Source organism: Balaenoptera borealis (genome assembly GCF_965194805.1).
Source record: "Balaenoptera borealis genome assembly, chromosome: 7".
NCBI classification, from domain to species: Eukaryota; Metazoa; Chordata; class Mammalia; order Artiodactyla; family Balaenopteridae; genus Balaenoptera; species Balaenoptera borealis.
Window position 1 is genome coordinate 66,328,736 of NC_138864.1, and position 24,027 is coordinate 66,352,762.

Consider the following 24,027-nt stretch of genomic DNA (forward strand, 5'->3'; position numbering starts at 1 on the left):
CTCATTAAACTTTGTTTTAATAAGACTTAAGGTACTGTGACAGATTTTTGGTCAAGTTGAGTTGATTTAAAAGTGTGGATTTTAAAAACTAATAATTTAAAACTCACGCATACACACACGAAGAAAGACAAAACAAATGGCCCACAAAACACCGCTTTCCTTCTGATGCTTTTACTCTGCATTTTTATCCCTAGGAAACTTAAATGGCCAATTGAAACTAATGTGGAACCAATCTTCCAGTAGTTGATTAAAACTGGTGGGGAGAGGGAGACGGGTGTTGTTCATTTCACTTTCATGAGCTTTCTGGGCCAACCTGGTGACCTTGCCAGTTCCAGCGGCCTTCTTGTCCACTACCTTGATGATATCCACAGCAACCATCTGTCTCATACCACAAACAGTAAAATGAACCAGAGAATCCAGGAACCATATGAATGATGGAAGTATCATCAGATTTCAGTAGTTTGGGGCCCCTTTCCAGAGTAATCTCCTTTAGCTCAGCAACTTGCCAGCAATGTGGGCATTATGACAATTCGGCACAGTTGTATAGCCACCACTAATTTAGCCTGGATGGTTCAGGATAATCATCAGAATAGCAAAGACAGCTGCTTCCCTTGGTGAGTCATTTTCACTATCACCAGCCATGCTGCCATGGGGAACATCGTTCACAGATATGCTCTTAACAGTTGTCTTAGTCTGTTCAGGCTGCTATAACAGAATACTGTAGACTGAACAGAAATTTCTCTCTCAATATTTTAGAGGCTGGGAAGTCCAAAATTAAAGAACTAGCAGTTTCATGTCTGGTTAATGTCTGCTTCCTGGTTCATAGATGGCCATCTTCTCTCTGTGTCCTCACATGGCGCAAGGGGTAAGGGAGCTCTCTGATGTCGCTTTTGTAGGGCACTATTCCCATCCATGAGGGCTCCACCCTAATCATCTCCCAAAGATCCCACCTCCAAATACCATCACATTGCAGATTAGGTTTCAGCATATGAATTTTGGGGAGACACATCCAGTTTATGGCAAGAGTAGAGCCCATATTGTAGCCAAAAAGAGCTATGTTCAACCAGTGCTGGATGGTGCATTTCCACAGACTTTACTGCAGTCATACATTAGAATGAAAATGGATATTAGATTTGAATTTTAAAATTATTAATGAGATATATTTATTATATTTATATTTTATTTATGTACATGTATCACATACTTTATTTAGATTTTCATATATTTGTTTATATTTTAAGTAAATTAAATATGTAAGCCCTATTCAACCTGTGTTTGGAGTTTTATTGTTATAGTTATCAACTCATATGAGTTATAATTTTTTAAGAGTTTTTATTTCTTAACAATAACTTTGTAAATATTTCTTCCCTGTTTTTGTTTGTCTTGTGATTCTGTTCATTTTTTTTTTTAAGTAGGTGTTTTTGATGCAGAGAGATTTAAAAGACCTGGGTTCAAAACAGTTTATTATTTCCTTTGTGATTTCTTCTATCAATCTGACAAATAGAAAGTCTTCACCTATGCTACGATATGACAAATATTTAATTATGTTTTATTTGAAGGCTTTACAGGTTTTTAAAAAATCTGACATTTTAAGCCATCTAGAATTCCTTTAGATAAAAGGTGGAGATATCAAATGATACTTTTTTATGAGAGCTAGGCAAAAAGTTATTTGCTTCCTGAACAGTTTGTAAGGTCATATATACTTTTCTAAATTATTGAAAACAGTGAGATCTATTTCAGCATTTGTTTCCTCTATTGTAGGTATGTAATACTGTAGTATCATATTTTCAAAATTCCCCTATATACATAAGTTTAGATACCTGGTAATATTGGTCCTCCTGTCTTCTCTCTAAAAAAAAGCTTTATTTTTTCACGTTTTCTTTACCATTCTTGTTTGCTCACTAAGTGTTTTAAGAAGGCTAGATTAACATCATAATATGAATTTAAATTTTAATTTTATATGTATAAAAAAGTTTATATAGCATACATAAGCATGAAAATTAATTGTCTACTTAAGAAAAATAGTTTCTTAAAACCTCATGAATCCTGATCACTCAGGGCAAGAGAAGATAATTCCCTGATAAAGTTTTGAAGCACTTCTACATATTTGGAATGTTCATTTTACTTAGGTAATTCTGACAATTTATATTGTATGCAGAAAAATGACCCTTTTACTGATTTTTAAGTTTATCTCGGTAAATTTTATATGGTACTTTTAAAAATTATTCATGCACACTTTTTTTCTATTTTATTTCAAAATTCTAAAATATATTTTCTTCCTTTTAAGTTAATTATATTTATGAAGGCTTTGGCTGAGTTCTTGAATTTTTCAAAAGAGTTAGTTTATGCTTCCATTTATAAAGTCTAATTACTATGAATTACTGCATTTGCTTCTTTATTTTTATATTTAATATTTTAGTCATAGTTTATAAATGAATAGATTATATATAATGTATATGCAATGTAAATATGTAAAATATATAATTATTTCTAATTTACTAAATTGTGTCCTTAGTCTTTATTAAGATAAATATTTCACTTATAAATTAAATACTATTTACATGTTATATATAGAAATTAAACACTTTTTCTCAACTTTAATACTCAATATCTAATTTATTAAGTTGAATAAAGACCAAGGACTGACCTTTGAGTGAAATCTGGATAAATGTTATAACTTTTGATGCTCTGAGTTTAGTACATATCCAAGGGTTTTAATGTATTTTTGGAGTGCATGACTTTCTCTTTGACATGGTAGTTACTTGAGAATTTCTTTTAACACTCAGCCAGTGTGATTGTTTGTTTACTTCTCTTCTTAATTTCTAATACTAATACCTTGTGGTCTGGGAATGACTACTTTTTAAACAATTGGTGGTGGTTTTCCTAGTGGCAAAGTATATTACCATATTTTAAAAAATATTCCAAGACTACTTCAAATGTTGAATGCTCTCTATATATGTGTATGTATGACATACATAAATAGATATGCAAAAATACAATTTTAATATATGGAGGAATAACATGTTAAGTTATATTTTTGTGCTTTATTCATTGTTAATTGCTAAAGTGATAAGCTTATAGAAAATAAATCACGGAAACTATAAATTAAAGACTACAAACTTCTTGAGAACTTGTTCAGTGTGAAAGGGACCTTTTATAATATTCCTATTTATTATTGTAAGAAACTGGAGTCACATTTACGAATTAGTATTGAGAATTGTTTTCTGCTAAAAGTTGACATTAGTAATGATACAAATATAGAATACAAGGGAACTAAACTGTTCCTTTTAGTTAAAAACATTATATGTCTTTTAAATTAATATAAAGAAAAAAGTTTATTCGTGCAGTTCCAATGCACATGAATAAATACAATTTCTCCCACTGAAATGTGGGATTTCCTTTTGTTTGGCAGAGGTGTCCTATCACTCAGTGTTTTTTTCCCCAAATGCAATAGTTTGACTCTTTCCCAGAAGGACATTTCCTTTAATTGCCTTTTGGATTATCTAGCTCTCTGGGTTTAAATTTAAAGTTTAAAAGAACCATTTGATTTTAATAACTTTTACATGTAGTGCTCCATTGAATTTGGACTTTAGCACATAGAACTACTTTTCCATAAGGTGATTTCTAGTAAATCCCTGTGTGTAAAAGCAAGATAAACACACATCACTGAGTTTGTTATTGCAATTAAATTATTGGAATTTTAAATTTGACTATGTTTTGAGTGTTGAAAAGCATGAAGAGCCTGTTTTCTTATGTTGGTCATGGACACTTTTCTGACACTTAATAACTTGAAATAAGCCTGCCAATATTCTTAAATGTCTGAGAATATGAAAATGCTACATATTTAATATAGGGAAAACAAATTCAGTAAACTGCATTTGCTTGAGAGCCACCAAGATAAACTCGTCCACAGAATCCATTTTGTGAAGTCTAAATTCTCATTTAGTATACCATAATTTTGATTTTCCCATTAAGATATTTACTTTCTCACACATTTCTTTTTGTAATGATTCACTTATTTTGCGCAAACCAAAGGACTAAATTTGCTCTCACTAGACTCTTCTTGCTAACGACCACTCATATACATTACTAAACATGAGCTATATGCACTGATACAAATACTCTTGATGAACGTAGATTTTAGCATAAAGTGGGTATTTCATTTCTTCCTATATGTAGTCATTCATTTATTCAGTAAGTTAGCCCCTTATCCAAAAATTCACTTATACAGTTATTCAAAAATAGTATTCATTTGAGCAAACACTATCATGTTGACCTTGAAGAAAATGTTATGCCAAATTTCCCCCTTAGAGTGACCACGAATAGACAGTAGAAACTTCCAAATTGATGCACTTAGCATTATTGACTGCATCTTTCTTAAAACATACATAGAGCCTTCCCTACAACCAATACTTTGCATGAAGCCAGACACTTCACTGACTCATTCTTACTGAAATTTTCTGAGAATGTGGTGAGAGAGAAAGAGAGAGGAAGAGAAGTGATGTAGTAGGTATGTAGTAGGTACTTTTTATTGGTCACGTCATAGTTATGAGTAGGTATGTGAGCAGTAAATCATCAAATGACCTTAGAATTCTATCCTCTGAGTGATATATTAAACTGAAGAAAATACTAAGAACAAATTACACATTACTGTTTTTTATTGGGGGTGAAGGATATTAACAAAACATACTCTTTAAAATTATTTAAGGATAATAATTTTATAAGAAGAAATTAGAAGAGAGGTATTTATTTTTATAGTTATGATTTCTGTTAGGCAGGTACTATGCTAAATAAACCCTCAGAAAGATTGTATGTGGTAGGTGTTGTATGTATTAAGAAAAATTAAGCTACACACCATAGCACATACAGCTAGAGTGGGATAGTATTGGTCTCAAAATACGTGCCATTTTTGCTGATAGAGAATTAGTTCTATTCTTCTTACTTTTTTTTTTTTTTTACTTAATTCCAGAGATATTTTAAATCTCTAATGCAAATAATTTAAGTGCTAACAAAAACTATATTTCTTAAAGAGACAAAACTAGCTCCTGTCTATTTTGAGAAGTAAATTAATTCTCTTTTATGATTGGTATATCTGTTGTTATTCTTACATTTAATGTAGAATTGGGTTGAGAATGATTTGGCATTGCACTGAAAGGTGGCACAAGCTTTTAATATACTTCATGAGAGTTAAGGTATTTTTGTTGTTGTTGTTGTTGTTGTATTATCCTAAATAGATCCCATTGCTTTCCTCCTCTGGCCTTTAAATTAAACAAATATTCACACAGTATCTTCTCTATGAGAGAACCTGCACAAGGCACTCTGCTTTGCCTTTGAGGAATGTAAAAGTCAGTGCAATTGTGGATATCAGGGCCTTAATGAAGGTACAAAAAACTATGGACAAAGGAGAAGAGTAATTCTAACTTGTTTGATAGTATGGTCTCTTTTTTTTTTTTTTTCAGGAAAGTGGCTTTAAATCAAATTTTGGAAAGATACACATTGGAAAGGCAAACATCAATTAATTAATATGTATATAGTTATTACTATAATTTAGTTCCTGTTGAGGATACCGACCTACATAACTGAAAAAAACAAAAGCATCAGATTTTAAATTCCTGGGTACCTTAATTGGGAACTATTTGGATGGAAAAGAAATAGAATCCTATTTACTTTAGCTTTAAATGAGAAACTATATGAGTAGTCTCACAAAATTTAGAAATTTAGGAAGTACCACTTGTCCCTGGTAGAGACTGGGATCAGAAACTTGATAAACGAAAATAAATGCTACTGTGTCTTATTTTCTAGGACTTTAGGACTTACTGCCTTTTTTCCCCCAGAACTGGTTCAAATTTTTATTCTCTTTTTTTCTAAAAGCTGTCCTTCTCTGTGGACCTCCAGCTCAATACTGATAAATTGGCATCTACTTTACAAATCCAAATTTCAAGAGGGAAAATATAATGGACACAGCTTAGACCAGGAAACTATCCTTGGCTAACCATGTATTAGTCATGACTGGGAGCAGAGTCAGGTCATCTAGGGCTATCCTTTCCTGGCCGTGGTAGTGAAAACTCTCTGTAAAATGGTCATAAAGGACAGTAGTCATGGAGTCACTAGATTCAGAAAATGTAATCATTTTGTTCTGAACTGTCTAAATTGCATAGTCTGATTTATACCATGATTTAGTTTGCATGGCACCTAAAATAATCTTGTTCATGAAATGTAATTTTTTAAACAATAATAGCACCTGCTGAATTTGACAAAAGTTTCTAAGATAATCAAAGCTGGGTCTTTGAGAGAAGAAATAGTTTCATAGGGTGTGCAAGTAAAAAATAGTACAATAGAATTACAAAATAGCATAGGGGTACAAAATATCAGTGAATCTATTGTGGTAATTCAAAGTATAGTGACAACAGCTGGAAGTAAACTGATATCTGGGCTTTTTCTCACATAAGCTTTCAGCTACTGTAGGACTTGGCAAAAATCAATATGGTTATATACGTAGTACCTTTCTCTTCTACTGCAGTACATACTGAAATCATTAGTGATCATGTTGTGTGCTATTTCCACTCATCTAAAACAAACAAGACAAACTTTGATTTTCTAAGTTACAGCTTAAACACGAGGTTCTCACATTGGTCCTGTGTCTGGATAATCAGATACCTCCACCCTTCTGCGATTTAAATCTTGTGAGTCAGAATTTAAAATGTGGTCATTGGTGTCCTCCTTTGTAATTAAAGACCGCTCAGACATTTGGGTTCCATACCTAGAGGCTTAGGATGGATTTCTCATTTACTAGCCCTTTTCTTTTCCAAGTTGAAATGATTCTATTCACTGCTGACTCCATAACTCTGTTCCTTACCCTATATATCAAGGCTTGGGCATCCTTACAAACCATTTATCCAGCAGAGGTAATGAAATTGCTCAATTGTTAGTAAAGAATAAGAAGAGTAGCAGCTGGAACCTTATGGTTAGTCTAAGTAGTTTTATTTAATTTTAAGGCCCTAACCTGCCTTAGTCAAGGATAATTTAGTTGCAAAAAGCTGAAACCCACTGAGAGAAACTCAGTAAAAAGGGGAAAGGGGGTATTATGTAAATATAGGAGAGTCTTAAAGGAATCCAAATAAAGGAAATGTAGCTAGCCTTTATAGCAATTGGATCTCTCTCCCTCTCCCACTCCCTTTCCCTGCCTCCCTCTCTCTTTTTTTAACAATAAAATATTTTAAATTAAGGTATATACACTGTTTTTAAAGACTTAATGCTATTGCACACATAATAGACTATAGTAAAGTGTAAACACAACTTTTATATGCACTGAGAAACCAAAAATTTTCTGTGACTTGCTTTATTGCAATGTTTGCTCTTCTATGGTGGTCTGGAACTGAACCCTCAATATCTCCAAGGGATGCCTGTGTACTCGGAAATTTACTTAACTCTGTAGGCTCTGAAATAGGGATATTAATACCTACCCTATAGTGTGGTTTTGAAGATGAAGTCAGAAAACTATGAACTGAAAGTATATGCATGATAAACGATAGTGATTATTAATGCAGTGGAGCAAGTTGCACACAATATATGGCGATGGCTTCAACTTATTTTGTTTTTTGTTAGTTCTTTTTCAACATGATATTATTAAAGCGGTAAGCCAATATTTCATCTTCTTGGTCCTACTCCTAGATTCTCTTTCCTCCTGTCATTCTTGTTTTTTATTTTGAATTTTTGTTTGATTCTTGTTGTCTTGATTTCATCCTACTATTAATGCTAATATGCACACTGCAGTGAGTTCTTGCATTTTTGTTTGTAATTTCTCAAAACTGTCCCATTTTGGAATAATGAATTATAAGATCACTCTAGTTATTAGAGGAATTGCCACAATTAGCTGTTTCTCAGTCTGAGTCATCATCCTTGACTGTACTTTCTTAGGATATGAGTAATTTCTTAAAAATAAGAGTTATCAAGGAATTGCAAGAAGCTTGTGCCTTGAATTAAGCTTTTTTTTTTTTTTTTTAAGACACTGTAAAGAAATAAAACCTCAGATTGTGAGATTCTGATACAGTGCTACCATTCAACAAACCGTGGTCTCCCTTGAGTCCTACAGGTTCAGCTGAGAGAAATAACCCTGGTTTAATTGGAAGGTCTGAAGAATCCTGCTTTATACATTCTAGTTCAGAAGTTGATCCCCCTTGGACTTTCCTTATTTACCTGAATTCCCCAGAAGTTATAACATCAGAAAAGCGATGACAGCAAAGACTTAGGTTAAAATAATAGTTTTCAAAAATGATTAGGAAGAGGCTAGGGTTGAAAAGAAGATTATAACATATGTAAAACTAACAAATTTTATATTTTATGGATGCAGAAATTCTTGATAGTTCAGGCACCTGTGCAATCAAGATGCTGTGAAATTTCTTTTAACTGCCCTAATTTGGGTTTGATGCAGCCCATTTGTTTAAAATGTTAGTAACTTATGCTCTAATTGCTTGTTTAAACCCACACCAACTGGCAAGTTTTCTGTTACAACTGATAAAATATAGATCACCCTGAACATTTATGCATAATTTGCCTCTGAGCGACACTTATGATTAACACAGACTTAATTTGTTAGTGAAATAAAATTTTAAAAACGTCTTCATGTGTTCTACTGAAATGATTAGCAGAGGTCATTAATCAAAGAAGTTCTTTTTGTTCTTAATTTTATGTCAGATGAATGAATAAAGACACACAAAAAGAGTATCTAGTCTTGGGCTTTCATTAGAAAGGCTTAATTTTTTAATGAGCCAGATAATTTCAGAGCCTAAGCTACTGCGATGAAGTTAGACATTTTTAAAAACTTCCTTAACACTTTAACTTCAAGAGGTTACATATGTTTCTGTCTTGCCAAATTCATTCTTTCATTTTAAAAACTATTTTGTGGGACTTTGTATATTTTTAAGGAATATAAATTTTTAACTCTACTTCATCATGCCCTGCAAATTATGGGGAAGGACATTAATTTCATGTTAAACAAACTGAAGCTTAACTCATTTATCCTCAACAAACTAGTGAAAGACAGGTTATAATCCACTGAAAAAATATCCAAACCTCATTTATGAAGCCCAAATTCTTAGCTCTCTGGATCAGGCCTTTGTTTACTATGAATTAGATTGTCTATTATGATCCTGAAATTAAAATTATAAATTAAGTGATTTATAAGGCTTAACTTATCATGAATTTCACTGTATTTCCCAAATAACTATAGATTTTCTAGATTTTCTCCAATTATGTTTTAGTTTTCTAGCATTGTCTCCACTACTTCTTTCTCTTTGTTAGAACCTGGTGGTAGAGGCTAGAGGAATCCCCAACTCTGGAGATACCGATCTTTTGTCCACAGGTGACGTTTGCGGATCTCTGAAATTCTGAGAGCCTTTCTCCTTTTGCCATAATTTTAAAAATGAGATCCTATCTTTTGGAAGCAAATGTTTCTTTGATTTATAAGACTTGACTTGTGATCAAGTCAAGTAAGGGGGTTCAGAAATTTTGTTTTTGGAAATGCGAATCCATTAATAAGTAAAGCAGGAAGGAGTAATCTTGCTCTTATAAACACTTAGAAGAGTGGAGATTCATATTTAATTACCAAGGAATGACATATATTTTGTCTAGTGTTGTAGGAAAATGCAAAGAGTGGAATGGAAATAGAATTAATATAGATGGGTCTTGAAAATATATTAGTTTTGGAAGTATTGTTCAGCAGAGAAAGTGATCTTATTTTAAATCACTAGCCTCAGTTTTATGCACAGAAGTGGACTTGAATATACACAGAAATGACAGAAAGATGATTTATCAGGGCATAAAGAAAGATGAATAAATATCACCTATCTTATGGTAATCAAACTATTTGTCTAGGAACTTTTCGTTTCTTTCATGTTGTGTATTTTCTTATAGATTCTCCCATATCTTAGCCCTGAAGCCAGTAATCATTTTCATGTGTAAATTATTAACTATCATTGTTATTTTTATTTAACACAGTTCAGTATTGACTTGTCAGTTTATTTACAGAGATTAATCTACTTTCTGAAAGCTAGTAATTGAGTTTTGAATCTATCAGTTTGAGGAAACAGACTATGAATTAGTGGTGAACACTAACAAGATAATATAGAACATTAGCTCCTGTCTGAAAAATATTGCCTGACGTTTTTAAAGAAAACATGAGTTGAAGAGAGGTCTTCTCTAGGACTATCTTGTAGCCAGTTTCATCAGGCCTGATAATAGGGCTACATGTTTTCTTAATTAAAACAACAACAAACAAACAAAAAACTAGACATTGCTTGAAACATCATCACCAGCATTTAAAACCCTTGCCTTAATCGAGGAATTATGCTGAATATCAGTAATACAAAGAGTTACATAATGCACGCCTGGCTTTCTAGCAACCAACAATTTAATTGAGGGGAGGTACAAGTGGTTGATGTGTGGATGATGCAACATGGCCTATGCTCATTGCTGAACAAAGAGAGGCTCTTGTTTATAGAGAGAGGAGTGGTCCTCAGAGACCTTGGGACAGTCGTGGAAGATTTCAGAGAGAAGACAAACTTTCTTTACTTCAGAAAGAGAGGTGGGAGACAAAGAAGAGAGGAGGGGCTACGATGGAGGCAGGAAAGTGGCAGAGAGCAGGGAACTCTACCGAATTATTTTTTTCTTTTAAGTTTGGAGTGATTGGATCAGTTTAGCTAAAGTTTTATTAATTTTTTTTTAACATTTTATAATGAAAGTAAAGATGAAATAAATAATGTATTATACGTTATTTAACAGTACAAACATTTTGTTCTTATAAAAATGTATGTGATTGAGTAGTTTTAATTTGGTTTGAGATTTTGTGATGCAGAGATTTGAAGTTTAGCTACTAAGTTTAGTTCATTGCATTGCTTTAACAGCTGTCATCACAAATATTTTCTTGCTAAGAAATGTACATACAATGAAAGAACTTCAATATCAATTGAGCCTACTAAATCATGATACACACTTTCTAATGCCATCATCATCCATTCAAAGGTTATTGATAAAATGTGTGTGATGTATTTCCATCTACCCTGATGTCCAATTGCAAACTATTTCAAAAGTTGTTTCTTAATTGTCTCTTTAAAATGTAAGGGAAATTTTCTCCTTCATTGGAAAACTGTGCATTGTCCATTGCATACTCTTTCAAGTTATTTGATTCTGATTTATGGGAGTTATTTTGCAGTTTCTTAAGTTGTAGATAACTGGTAGCAATGCAAAATAGTTCGTGTCTCTAGACATGCAATGTATTCTGTCTTGTGTTGGGACAGCCTTCCCATTTCCCCTCTTGCCATGGACAAAACAGTTTTGCCTCTATTTGCACATTCATTTCAGTGTTCCTGATCTATTAATGTGTTTGCTTTTTGTATTCTTTGAACTGGTTGTAACTTCTCACCAGTTTCCTCATTAATGTGTTAAAATCTTAAACAGGGATTTATTTTTATATGTGTGTAAGAATCATATCTTGACCTTTTCTTGAAAATTAGCCTTTAAAAAACAAATGGATCCAAAACCTCAGCACTTAATTTGGAAGATTGGAAAAGAAGTTAGAAAATCTGCTTTTCAAGTTTATCTATGCAGACACAATTGTTTTCAGAAATAAGACTTCCTTTGTCCAACGGAATCATATATCAATGGAAATAGTTCCAGTATTTTAAAAATGCTATTTCCGTAGCATGAATTTATTCTATTAAAAACAATTGCATTTTCTCCCATCATTGAAATGTCAATTTCAATTGACATTTTTAAAGAAAACATGAGTTGAAGAGAGGTCTTCTCTAGGACTATCCTGTAGCCAGTTTCATCAGGCCTGATAACAGGCCTGATGAAGCAGGCCTAAAACTGTGTTTTATGTTTGTTTTTGTTGTTTAAATATCTACTAGGGAGCATTCTATTGATAGTCTTTCAATGGTAAAGACAATAGTAGTTAGGAACACCATTCTAGAGCCAAACTGGTTAGTTCTTACCCACTGTGTGACCTCGGTTCAGTTTTTTTACATCAACGTACCCGTTTCTTTGCTGGTAAAATGGCAAGAAAAAACTTCCTATTTTATAGTATTGTTATGAGGCTTAAAGGAGAATATATTTAAAGTATCTAAAACTATGCTTAACACATATGTATTATTTAGATGTTTGAATTATTATGTAATTCAAATCTTTGTAATACAAAGATTTGCAATACAAAGATAATACAAAATACAAATACAAATCTTTGTAAAATGTATTTACAAAGGTACCTTAAGAAGTTATAGTGACATTGCATGTAAAATGTATAGCATAATTTCACATATATATTAAGTAGTTAATAATATATCATTGTTACTGTCATCAGGTTCATGAGATGATGTGTTGGCAGTAATGGTGAAAAGAAGAGGAAATACTAAAGATATTATTGTGAAAACATTTACATTTGGTGATCTTGAGAGAGGAAATGAGAAGAAATATAACTAAAATAAATAAGCTTGGGACTTCCCTGGTGGTTCAGTGGTTAAGACTACGTGCTTCCACTGCAGGGGGCACGGGTTTGATCCCTGGTTGGGGAACTAAAATCCCACATGCTGTGTGGCCAAAAAAGAAAAAAAGCTTATATTTAGTACTTTAAAATGTCACCCCTGTGTCTCCCTTCTTTTTCAGTTGGTCTGATTTGGGAAGGTCTTATTTCTTCTTTCACCATACAATTTTTGTACAGGGACATACTTTTATAATTTCAATTTTTAGTTATTTCTTGTTCATTTTTGTTTTCTTGTTGAAAAATACAGGGCCTTCTGCATTATAAATGCTGAAAAAATTGTTTGATGTTGAATAATGTTAATGTAGTGGAAGTTGTAGCTAGGGATTAATGTCAGGGAAAGTGTAATCAATTTATTTGTTTTTTAAAGTTTTAATCTTATACTTTTAATTTTAGATTTAGATTTACAGAAAAATTGCAAAGACAGTAAAGAGAGTTCTCACACACTACACCTAGTTTCCCTTATTATTAAAATCTTACATTAGTGTGATTCATTTGTTATAATTAATGAACTAATATTGATACATTATTGTTAACTAAAGTGCCTACATTATTCAGATTCTGTTAGTTTTTCTTAAAACTCTTTATCTGTTCTAGGATCCCATCCTGGAAATTATATTAAGTGGTCATGTATTAGGCTCTTCTTGGCTGTGACAATTTCTGTTTTTATGCTTTTTTTCATTTTTTTATGTTTTATGGCTATGACTTGTTATTTATGTTTGACTTTGACACAGAGAGAGATACTGGTCAGGTATTTTGTATAATAGCCCTATATTGAGATTTATCTGATTTTTTTTTTTTTCATGATTAGACTGGAGTAATGGGTTTTAGGAGAAATATCACAGAAGTTAAGTGCCATTCTCATCACACCATATGAAGGGTATATACAATCAACCTGACTTAATGTCAACCTTGATCACCTGGCTGTGGTAGTGTTTGTTAGGTTTCTCATTGTAAAGTTCTTTTTCCCTTTTTACATATTGTATTCTTTGGAATGAAGACACTATATGCAACCCACTCTAAGGAGTGGGGAGTTATACTCAACTTCCTTGAGGGTGGAGTACCTATAAAAATTATTTGGAATTCTTCTGCATCAGAAATTTCTCTCTTTGCCCCATTTATCTACTTGTTCAATCATTTATATCAGTATGAACCTATGGATATTTACTTCATGCTTTGGGTTATAATCCAGTACTTCTTTATTTTGTTGCTCAAATTGATCCTGCATTAGCCATTGGGAACTTTTTTAGTTGGCTTTTATGTCCCTTGACATCTCCAATTACTAAAGACTTTTTTATTTATTTTCTTGAACATTGTCTTTCTAATACTACAAGATGCTTCAAGTCCTAGAACAGCCATTACTCCAAGGAGCTCTGGTTCCTTTTATTGGAGAATGGTTTTAAAAATTGAAGTCTGGGTACTAGGTGTATTTGTTACTACTGAAACCTGTATTTTTACTTTTGTTTTTAATTCAGATATTGTTCTTTCCATTAAAATAAATTTATATTCACTAAGTTTTTGTAGTACCTATTTTCTGCTATTTCCCAGCTTTTCATTTATAGTGAGCATTTTCCTTTATGTCATCGAACATAATAACTTCCATAAAATCCTAGTCCACCAAGTCCAAAATATGAGTCATCTTGTGGTTGGTCTCCATTAATTGTCTTTCTTTTGTGAAGAGGTCATATTTTTCTGGTTCTTCATATGTTGAGTAATTTTGGATTGAATTCTGGGCATTGCAAATGTTATATTGTGGAGATTTTAGACTATTTTATATTCTTCTAAAGAACATTGAATCTTTTATCTTAGCAATTACTTTGGTCAGATTCAGACTACCAATTCCATTTCTTGGGCAGCAACCCAAATCTCGGGTAAGTTATTTTTTCCTTAGCTGGAGTGTGTCTCACATGTGCATGCTTCAGGGGTCAGCCAGAGATATGAGCAATACTAATCATTTGGGGCTACTCTTCCCTCACTTTCCATTGGCTCTGGTTGCCCTGAAATCTGTCCTCTGGTTCTTTAAGCTGGAAAGACTGTGAGCTTTCTATCAGAATTTTAGCTGCTCTATATAGTGTATTCTTTGGAATGCTTAAGGCTAAAAGCCATAAAAATGGATAATACACCCATATTGTTCTCTTTCTCTGAATATTAACTCCTCTCAAGAATTGACTTGCCTTATGTTTTATTCTCCAGTGCTGTCATTTCATTGTTTTTTCATAATTTTTCTACTTAATAGTTATCTGCAGGAGAGATGGGTCTGGTAGTAGCTTGCTTAGCCATATTGGAAGTGGATCCCCTTGATCACTTTAAATTCTTTTGATTTTTTTAATTTTTTAAAATTTTGTTTTGTTTTCATCTGTTTGTTTAGTACCACCTAGATGAATTTCCATAGCAAATTTGCTAAACCATCATGTGGTTAGAAATCTTAATATTGAGTCCCATATATGTCCCCTACTCAGCACCAAGTGTAAGCCAGGAAATTTCCCTTGCAGTGGTTTAACAAATTGGATTTCTCTCTAGTTCTACCCATATATCATGTGTGCATTTCTTTGGAATTCCAGCTTTTAGCAGGAAGAGGTTGACTTCGTAGGGAATGTCTCCTGCAGATTTTCTAACTTGGGCAGCCCTGGACTTTTTCTCCTATTCTTTAGGCCCTGTGAAGCACTGAAATCAAAGTCAAATTTCATCTGAATGAAAAGGCCAGCTTTAGTGATCTTTTTACTTCTAGTTTCCTGCCTTTTGTTCATTTTGGAGCTTTAAGTATTATTCACTTCCTATCTTGCTAATACTTTTAAACAGGTATAGTTTAACTAATTTTTTAGTTGTTTATAGTCAGATGAATAGTATGGGATCAGTCAGGACACCTAACCGGCCATGCCACCACAAAGAGAGGACTCTCCAATGTATGATTCCTGCTACTTCAGCAAATTCCGCCCTTGATAGTTTATTTTCCCCCTCGTATCGGACATATGCATCCAGTTGTTATTGCAGATTACAATATGACTATTGTGAAAGTTGTGTATTACTGTATATAAAATCATAACATGAAGTTACCACTGATAATAGCTAGTAGGAGCTTAGATTCCTAACATCCTACTAATATCACTAAGATAATAATAAATAACACTTACATAACTCATGTGTCATCTGCTAGAATAACGTAAAGTAAATTAGGGCCTGGAGGAAACTAAAAAGACTACCAAGACATAGTGAAGAGCAGAGACTGCTACCATGTCCTGCCTGCTGTCCGCCATACGTGGTGGGGTGTCACTCCAGAACCTTGCTTCAGACGTGTAAGCTCCCCCATGCATTAAACCATTGATGTCTCTGTTGCTGACTCGGGCTCCTTCCTCAGCCTTGAAGCTGGGAAAGCACAGGCCTTGTCAGTCTAACAATTGGCGGAGCCAGCCAGGAGACTGAGGAAACTCCGGTGAGCGCGAGACGTCGGGAAATACAGGACGAGGAACGGAAAGCTGTGGAAGCCGTCCACCAGCATGTGGCGCCTGAAAGTTGTAAACCCGTGCTGGCCGTCCACTAACACATGGGGCTGCTTCACCTGCACCCTGCTCACGTGACCGACCTTCCTACGAACTCGCCCCAGGCCCCAGCTGGTGATTGTTCTCATCAAAGGGGCGGTGAGGGGCCGTCCCTCTACTGGTTTCTCTGGTAACTAATGAGCCCACCTGACATCAATTCGCCTATAACTGGTAACCTCCCCTTCCTCCCGGGAGGGTCAAGACTGCCGCCATATTATGCCCGCCCTCGGCAGCACAGGATGGGGTGTCGCTCCAGGACCTTGCTTCAGACGTGTAAGTTCCCCATCCATTAAACCATAGATGTCTCTGTTGCTGAAAAAAAAAAAAAAAAGACATAGTGAAATTACATGTGAAGAGACATGACTTCATTTGCAGCACAGGAGAATAACCTAAAAAAACTGTATATAAAATGGGTGTGCCGTATAAATGTTTAAAGTATCAATAGTTTTAACATGGTTATGGTTAATGTTCTTTGGGGGAAACATCACCGAATCTACAGCTTCTCATTTGTAAACAAACCAATACTTTAAGAAAATAACTTTATTAAGGGAGAATACAATTAGTATGAATTAAATATTTAACATTTATATTTATACACTGATATGTCGGTTCTTCTAGGAATATGTATGTTGTACTGTTGAAGCAAGACTCAATAGCAGTTAAAACAATAGTTTACAATGTCTTAGTTAAATAGAACGCCTTGAAAAAAGAAGGTATTCATAAGGTGAATAGCTTTTCATTGTGCCTTATATTACAACTCTCTTTTTATGTCTGATGTTGGAAAGATAAATTACTTTGTTCTGGCAATAATTTGCTTCTTAAAAGCAACTGTATTTTATTAACCATAAACTATTAAATTATTAACCTGAGTAGTCTATAGTAAGGCGTGTAAATGCTTGGGTGACGAGCAGTAAGCTTTTAATCACTAGCCAGATATAACAATGATTTCAGCCAGACTGGTATTTTAAAACTAGAGTTTTTCCATTGAAAAGAGATGCCAAGATGCTCTGGGGAAAAAAACGGTTGCCTTTTGGAAAATAAACAGTATAAAAATGCACAAATAAGGCAGTTTTAAAGGTTTAAAAGTTTTTTAAAGCTTTTAAAGTTTTAAATTCATGTCTTAAAAACATAGTTAATACAATGAGGAAAATAACAAATTTAACATATATTAACATAGAAGTTTTGAAAAAAATGTTGCAGTTCATTGAATAAATAAGATATCACAGAAGAAACCTCTGGAACAAATGGGCAATACTTGGTTATCATATTCAAGGTGAAACTCATTCTTGAATTGGAGCTATTTCTTCAGCTACCCATATAAGGGGGGGGGGGTCAGATATGTCGCAGTACACGTGTTTAGCACCCCTCAGTGAGTTTTACAAGGAAGTTTCAGTTTTTCTGTTTCAGGTGTTTCTGGTTTAAATACCAACATGTATTCTCTGGCTAAACATGTTCTTTGACCCAGAACTTTGTATGTAGCAACCACCACAGCTGTGCTGTTAGAAGAGTATATTTCAATTTATTTTCAATTCAGTTAGGCTTTGAAATCTAATTAAGTAATTATAATGCACATATGACACTTTCTTCAGACTGGTGCTTTTCTAATCATGGGTTGAGCCTCTTTGCTTATGACCTGCTTCTCTCCTGATCCATATGCCTCGGGAGTCCTCAGTGATTGATTGCAGACCTTTGCACGATTCTGGGTTTTTTTAGTATGAAGTTATCACTGAGACTGTGTTGCTATCGCATGTCATAATTATATAGCATTCTTCTACACATTTGTGTGCTTTTGCTAGATTTGAATTCCTTCTTTCATCTCTCTTTCCCCCCTTCCTTTTTTTCATGGTTCCTACCTTCCTTCCTGCCTGCCTGCCTCCATTTTTCCAATTAACGAATCTTTATGAAGTCAGCTCTATTAAAAACACCCCTTGGTGTTTTCAGGCTGCTTCTTAATGCAAATAGCCCCTATGGCATTAGGATCTTTATTGTCTAAGAGTACTTATAACCATTCTGGCTGCCTGATTACTATGTTCAGGGGTCACTGTCATGTTCTTTGCAGCCTCTGACCAGAAATTACTTTCTCTGAATGCTGTGAGGAAGTATAAATCTAAAGCTTGCAAGTAACCCTGTGTCTTTAGTGGTCTTTAGCAGGAAAACCTTTCCAAGAGTGGCACTTGAAGGGGTACTATCCTAGAATACACAAATAGATTTTCTCTCCGTTTACCTTTAAAATAGCCCCGCCCCACCCCCACTTTATCTCCATGAATCAGGGCCACTGACTTTGCAATTACAGGCAATGTAGTTCCATTAGGAAATACTTTAACTCTTTTATTCCCACAGATGTTAGTGAAAGTTGCATTTGACCAGAGGACAGATACAGTCATGTATAATTCCACAAGGAAAATCCATTAGCCCCAATCTCAGTGTTGAGCCATAGAGTCAACAAAACAAACTCTTCAGAACAAAATTGATGTCCTAAGTATCTGTACTGAATACAAAATAATTAGTAATAATGAGTGGCTGGTTCCCTAAGCTATTGAAGATAGCTGTCTGTTTTTTGTTTGTTTGTTTGCTAATGTTAAACACTGTAAACATTTGCAAAGTTTAAAAATTAGTATATGCTGTCAAAACCTGGTTATTATGTTTTGCTGTGGTGAGTTTTCTTTATTACTGTAGATCACTATTGTCATGTTATTTTCATGGCATTATATATCAATTATCGAACATCTACTGCATAGTCCGTGTTGCACTGTATTAGGGTGCTTCTAATCGTTGTAATCTTTGTCTCCCCAGATCAAGCTAAATAGTTTAATCAATTATTTTGATGACTCCAACTGAATCAAATGAAAAGATTTTTATCTTAGAAAACTAGTGATCTGGGATGAAAGTGTCATTTTGGTATAGTATATGTCTACATGGTTTCTTTAATTCTCCACTTCTTTTTGTGTGAATAGATATAATCAACAAAGCAGCCAAAATAATCATACCTTTGTCACTAGTGATAGGTTCAACCTACCAAGTATGCAAATTTGTTCCTTCGTAAAAGCTCTTGATCTATTGGTTACTTGATCTATTATAATTAAGAAGTATTTAAAGGGAAATTTAGGCATCCATTTAGCAGTAATGTGCAATAGGTATAAACTGTTAGAAAGAAGTGTTCCAAAATAAGGTGGTTGAAGAACTAAGGGATGTGAATTCCCTAATAAAAGAAAGTAAATATTATTTTGCCCCAAATATCTAGGTAGTTCAGTCACGAAGAGTGTTTAGTTAAATTAAATTATATGAATTTATCCATTTTATGCAGTACTTCTCCAATCTCTCTCTCTTGTGCTGGCTTTCTCCTTCTTGTAAGTCTTCTATTCAAGAAAAATGAATAATGAAATGCCGAATCTATACCTAATATTAAAGTATGAAGACTTTTTTGTAACCTGAGGTCCACGTTTATTGGCATGGTTACATCTGAATATACTGAATGGTTGAAGAAAGATAAAGAAAATTACCATATTTATAAAACATATTCAGGATTTGCTGCTAATATTACTTTTTACAGCTTATTTGCAAATGATCTCCTACAAAGTGAGTCCTTTCACTCACTCCCCTGCCTGTAGGTTTACCTTCTTCACACCTTCACTGTGAGAAGAGTGTTCATCAATTACATCCTTACCCACAAAAGCTAATTTTGATTCAAAATCTGTCTCTTTTCACGAAGTGGTACATTTGTCAGGTAGGATTCATTCAATTGAGAAAAAAACGCTTGGTGCCCAAGAACTGCTGTATCACGTGCACACATGCACGTAAGCACATGTGTACCTACTTAGGAAAATTAATTCTGAAAGACAATACCCTAATGGAAACTGGCTGGGCCATATGTACCTTAATACCTCCTCCTTTAACTAACAATAAAAGCAACCAAACAGAAGAAACATGCTAAAAACTGTAATAAATTTTAAATTCATTGACTTCATTAAGCTTTTAGGTAAGGCATCATTCTTTTACCTAGTCTCTTCTCATAGGGGGGCAAGGGAGATAGGTAAAATTTCATTCTTCCAGTTACATTTATTTTAAAAAGCTTTGTAATTCAAAGAAGAAAGCAATGAATAGTACTGCAAGAAATATTGGTCTAAGGTAAATTAAACTCAATGTACTTAAAAGTAAATTCTAGATGATCTCTAATGGTAAGACTCATAAAACATTAATATACAAAAATTTATTAATAAATTTTAAAAGACCTTGAGAAGTTTCATAAACTCTTTAAATTATATTTAATAAATAAATGAAAGATGCCGTTCCTTACCTTGCTCTCCAAAACAATTGTACCAGTTACTCCAATATCTTAAGTAATATATCTCTGATTTCAGAGAGATGTTTATATGCAGGGATTCATTAACTTAATGTCAAAGAGACCAGAGTATTTTACTACCTGGCAAAAAGAAATTGCTGATAAAGATTTTTTATTTGACTAAGCTTTAGTCAGACTCCTGAACCTTCTTCTAGGCCCATCTGTATACTTCCTTGTAAAATCCAGTTTTAGCAGGAACCCCCCACCTCTGCCACCCTGCTTAATATCTGATCACGCTTGATATCTGATCACTCTTGATATCTTGATATCTGATCAGGTTCCTCATCCTCCACTGTCCTCCAGGTGATATCTGATCTCCCTGGCCTGTCTGCAGCAAGAAACTTATTAGGTCGTTTTAGCCAGACTCTCCCCTTACCCCTGATGTTTCCTCTTAGTAAATTTCCATCTACTGACACCCACCCTGCTCCTTGGCTGTACATTTCCACTTGCCGATCCTGTATTCTGAGTTGAATCCAGTCTCTCTTCCCCACTGCAGGATCCCATTGCAGTGGTCCCTACACCCATTGCCATGACTCTCCTCGAATAAAGTCTGCTTTCTGGTTTTCAAGCGTCATAAATAATTTCTTCTTTAACATTGCCACCTTATTTCCCTTACTAGTTTAAATTCATTTTGCTGCTTCTGTGTCAAGCATGAGTTGCTTAAAGCTTGTTTGTGTTTTTTTTTAAATACTTGCAGTAGCAAAAAGGGTTTCAATAAAATATAAATATGTTTTTATACAAAAGTAAACCACTTTGCTGCCAAATTCTGCAATGTCATTTAAGTGTGTCTATATATATATATATATACACACACACACATATATGTATATATACATATACACACACATACATAATGTGAAAACAAATGCCAGCACAATATTAAAACAGCAAACACTCTGCAAGCTGCTGGCAACTTCCTCAGAAAAGTGAGAGTAGGACATAGAATCCCCAGAAGCACTGATTATCCAAGCTTCACCTTAGATTTTAGTGTAGTGCTTGCAAGAACTGTTTAAGGAAAGTACAGAATTCATTGTTAAATCCAACATTTTGAGGCCCTAAATCAAATTGAAAGTAATTTTTTTACATTGAAGAGCCCAAGAGATCCTTGCACATATGAAATGTTTGATACAAGTCCCCACTTTTTGTTGATTTGGGGCATAGTAATAGTTAAGGCAAGGAAGAAGCCAGAGAGTATAGTATGTGAAATGGTATTTTATCATTCCTAGCTCAGGGCTCTATACCAATGGCAATTAATGGGTGATTTAGTTTTATTTTTATTTTAAAAATTATTTTTAATAAGTAGCCCTAGTACATTGTACAAATTTTAAAAGGATAAAATTAAGTATTTCTCCTTCTCCTATTTCCTGACCATTTAGTTTCCTACACCAAAAGGCAACTACTCTTAATGGTTTCTTATGTCTTCATTATGTGTATACATAACATATATATGTATATATGAACACACATATATACACACAAACACATATATCTGTCAGAATGTATAGGTTTTCTTTATTTCATCAAACTAGTCTACATCTACATGCTCTTCAGCAACTTGCTTCATTCACTTAAAATATTATTTGGAAATTTTTCTATAGCAGTACATATAGAGTGACATTTCTTTATGCCTTGTATTCCTTTATGTTAATGTTTCATAGAATGTTTCCTATTAATAGACATTTTTGTTTCTTCTAAATGTTTTTTTATTACCAAAAAAAAAAACTGTAATGATTTGACTTTTACATATATAATTGCTTTCATATGTGGATGTGCCAGTGGAATAAATTCCAGAAATGAAATTAAAAGGTCAATGTAAGAGTATTAATCTATTTAATGTTTTAATGTTACATCAATTTATAAACATATATAAGAATGCCTTGCATCTTCAACCACATAGTACATTATGAACCTTTTTTGATCTCCAATAATCTGCTTAATCAAAAAAAATCTCATAGATTTGTTACATTCCTTTATTATCAATGCCTTCAATCATATTTGCATATGTTTCAAGTTTATACATGATTAATAAAATTCAGATTGTAACTTTTCACACCTTAGTGATAAAATATCAGCACAAATAGAATAATCTATACCTGCTGCATGGGGAGATGTTCTTGTAGTTATATTGTCTTGGTGTGGAATACTGATCTGGATGTTGGGATTGTGGCTCAACCACTATCTGCCTCTGAGTTCTGCCCCTGAGTCTCAGGAACTATGTGACACTGTACTCAAAAGTCTCCCCATCCTTGGGGCCCCAGGTTGATTGGTGACAGATGCTGTCTTTTTCCAGGAGTCAATGCACACCCTGATTCACTTCTACTCTTGAAAAGTAGAACTGACAGTTTTCATAACGATACTGACATGGGTTCACTTTTGTTTAAAGATGTTTTATTTTTAGTGCAATAGGAATAACAATAATTTCAAGCATTTTTTACCATGTCAGCCATAACAGTGATGCACACCTTTCAAATTCTCTTGTTTGGATTTGCTGGCTGAAAGACCATCACAAAGTGATGAAAATAAAAAACTCAGTAAAACTGCTTTTTTTAAAAATTTGACACCACACTTTTGGTATCACTTAGCCAAATACAAGTTGCCTTGTTTAGTAATTAGTCAACAATCAGAGCAGATATTGAAAATAACTAACAACCACTAGGGCATGGGCATCACCATCAATGGACACTGTTCCCAGCATTGAATAGAGTCTGAAGGCCATCCCACACTTGTTAGGAACCACTCCTTTAGTTGTGGGGAGATCTGGGATATCTAAGGTGAAAATGGTACCCAAAGTGAGGGTCGGTGGATTGGCCCAGAAAAGCAGCCTGTTTTTTGGTTTGTTTGTTAATATTTATTTATTTGGTTGCTCTGGGTCTTAGTTGCGGCATGCGAACTCTTAGTTGCGGCATGCATGTGGGATCTAGTTCCCTGACTAGGGATCGAACCCGGGGCCCCTGCATTAGGAGCACGAAGCCTTAACCACTGCGCCACCAGGGAAGTCCCAAAAGCAGCCTATTTTAAATCTCAAAACCATTTCAATAATTGTAAAATCGGCTTGATATGGATCAGCTGAAAACAAATCCTACTTATTTTAGAACTCACTTTGGCTTGTTCTAAATCCAAAACGTACTCTAGCTTTCTGATCAAAGTCAGAATCTCTTGAATTCTTTCTGACTTCCCCTATATGCTTGAGAAATTTAATTCAGTGAATGAATCCATCTATAGACTGATGAGTAGTGAATAAATATATTAGGAAGGAATTAACAGTACCTACCTGTGTGTGCAGAACTTAGCATATACATTGCTCTCAAAAAATGTTTCATCAAATATGTATCTCTTGATGGTATGTTTTCCCAATATGTGAAGGTACCATTTTCTGCCTCTTTAGTCATTCTTACTAACACCAAACAGAGTTTTTAAAAAAATCTAACAGGATTGAAAACAAATGTATAAAAAGTATATGTGCTAAGGTATTATTGACATGTAAGTAATTATTTTTTAAATGATCCATGTTAATTCCTAAATTAACACAGAGAAATTGTGCCTAACTGATTTATAATCAGGCAAAAGTAATATGTGGTTAATAAAAAATAAATACAGGAGAAACATACCAGATTCTCCTC

At 33.9% G+C, this 24,027-nt stretch overlaps 1 long non-coding RNA gene across 1 annotated transcript; it reads right to left on the reverse strand.

Moving 5' to 3' along the window:
- Window positions 1-7,889: 7,889 nt before the first annotated feature.
- Window positions 7,890-23,309, reverse strand: LOC309631834. Its single transcript, XR_014246595.1, has 2 exons — window positions 20,363-23,309; window positions 7,890-16,380 (listed from the first exon to the last, which is right to left on the reverse strand). It is a non-coding gene; the product is annotated as an uncharacterized lncRNA (long non-coding RNA).
- Window positions 23,310-24,027: the final 718 nt, after the last annotated feature.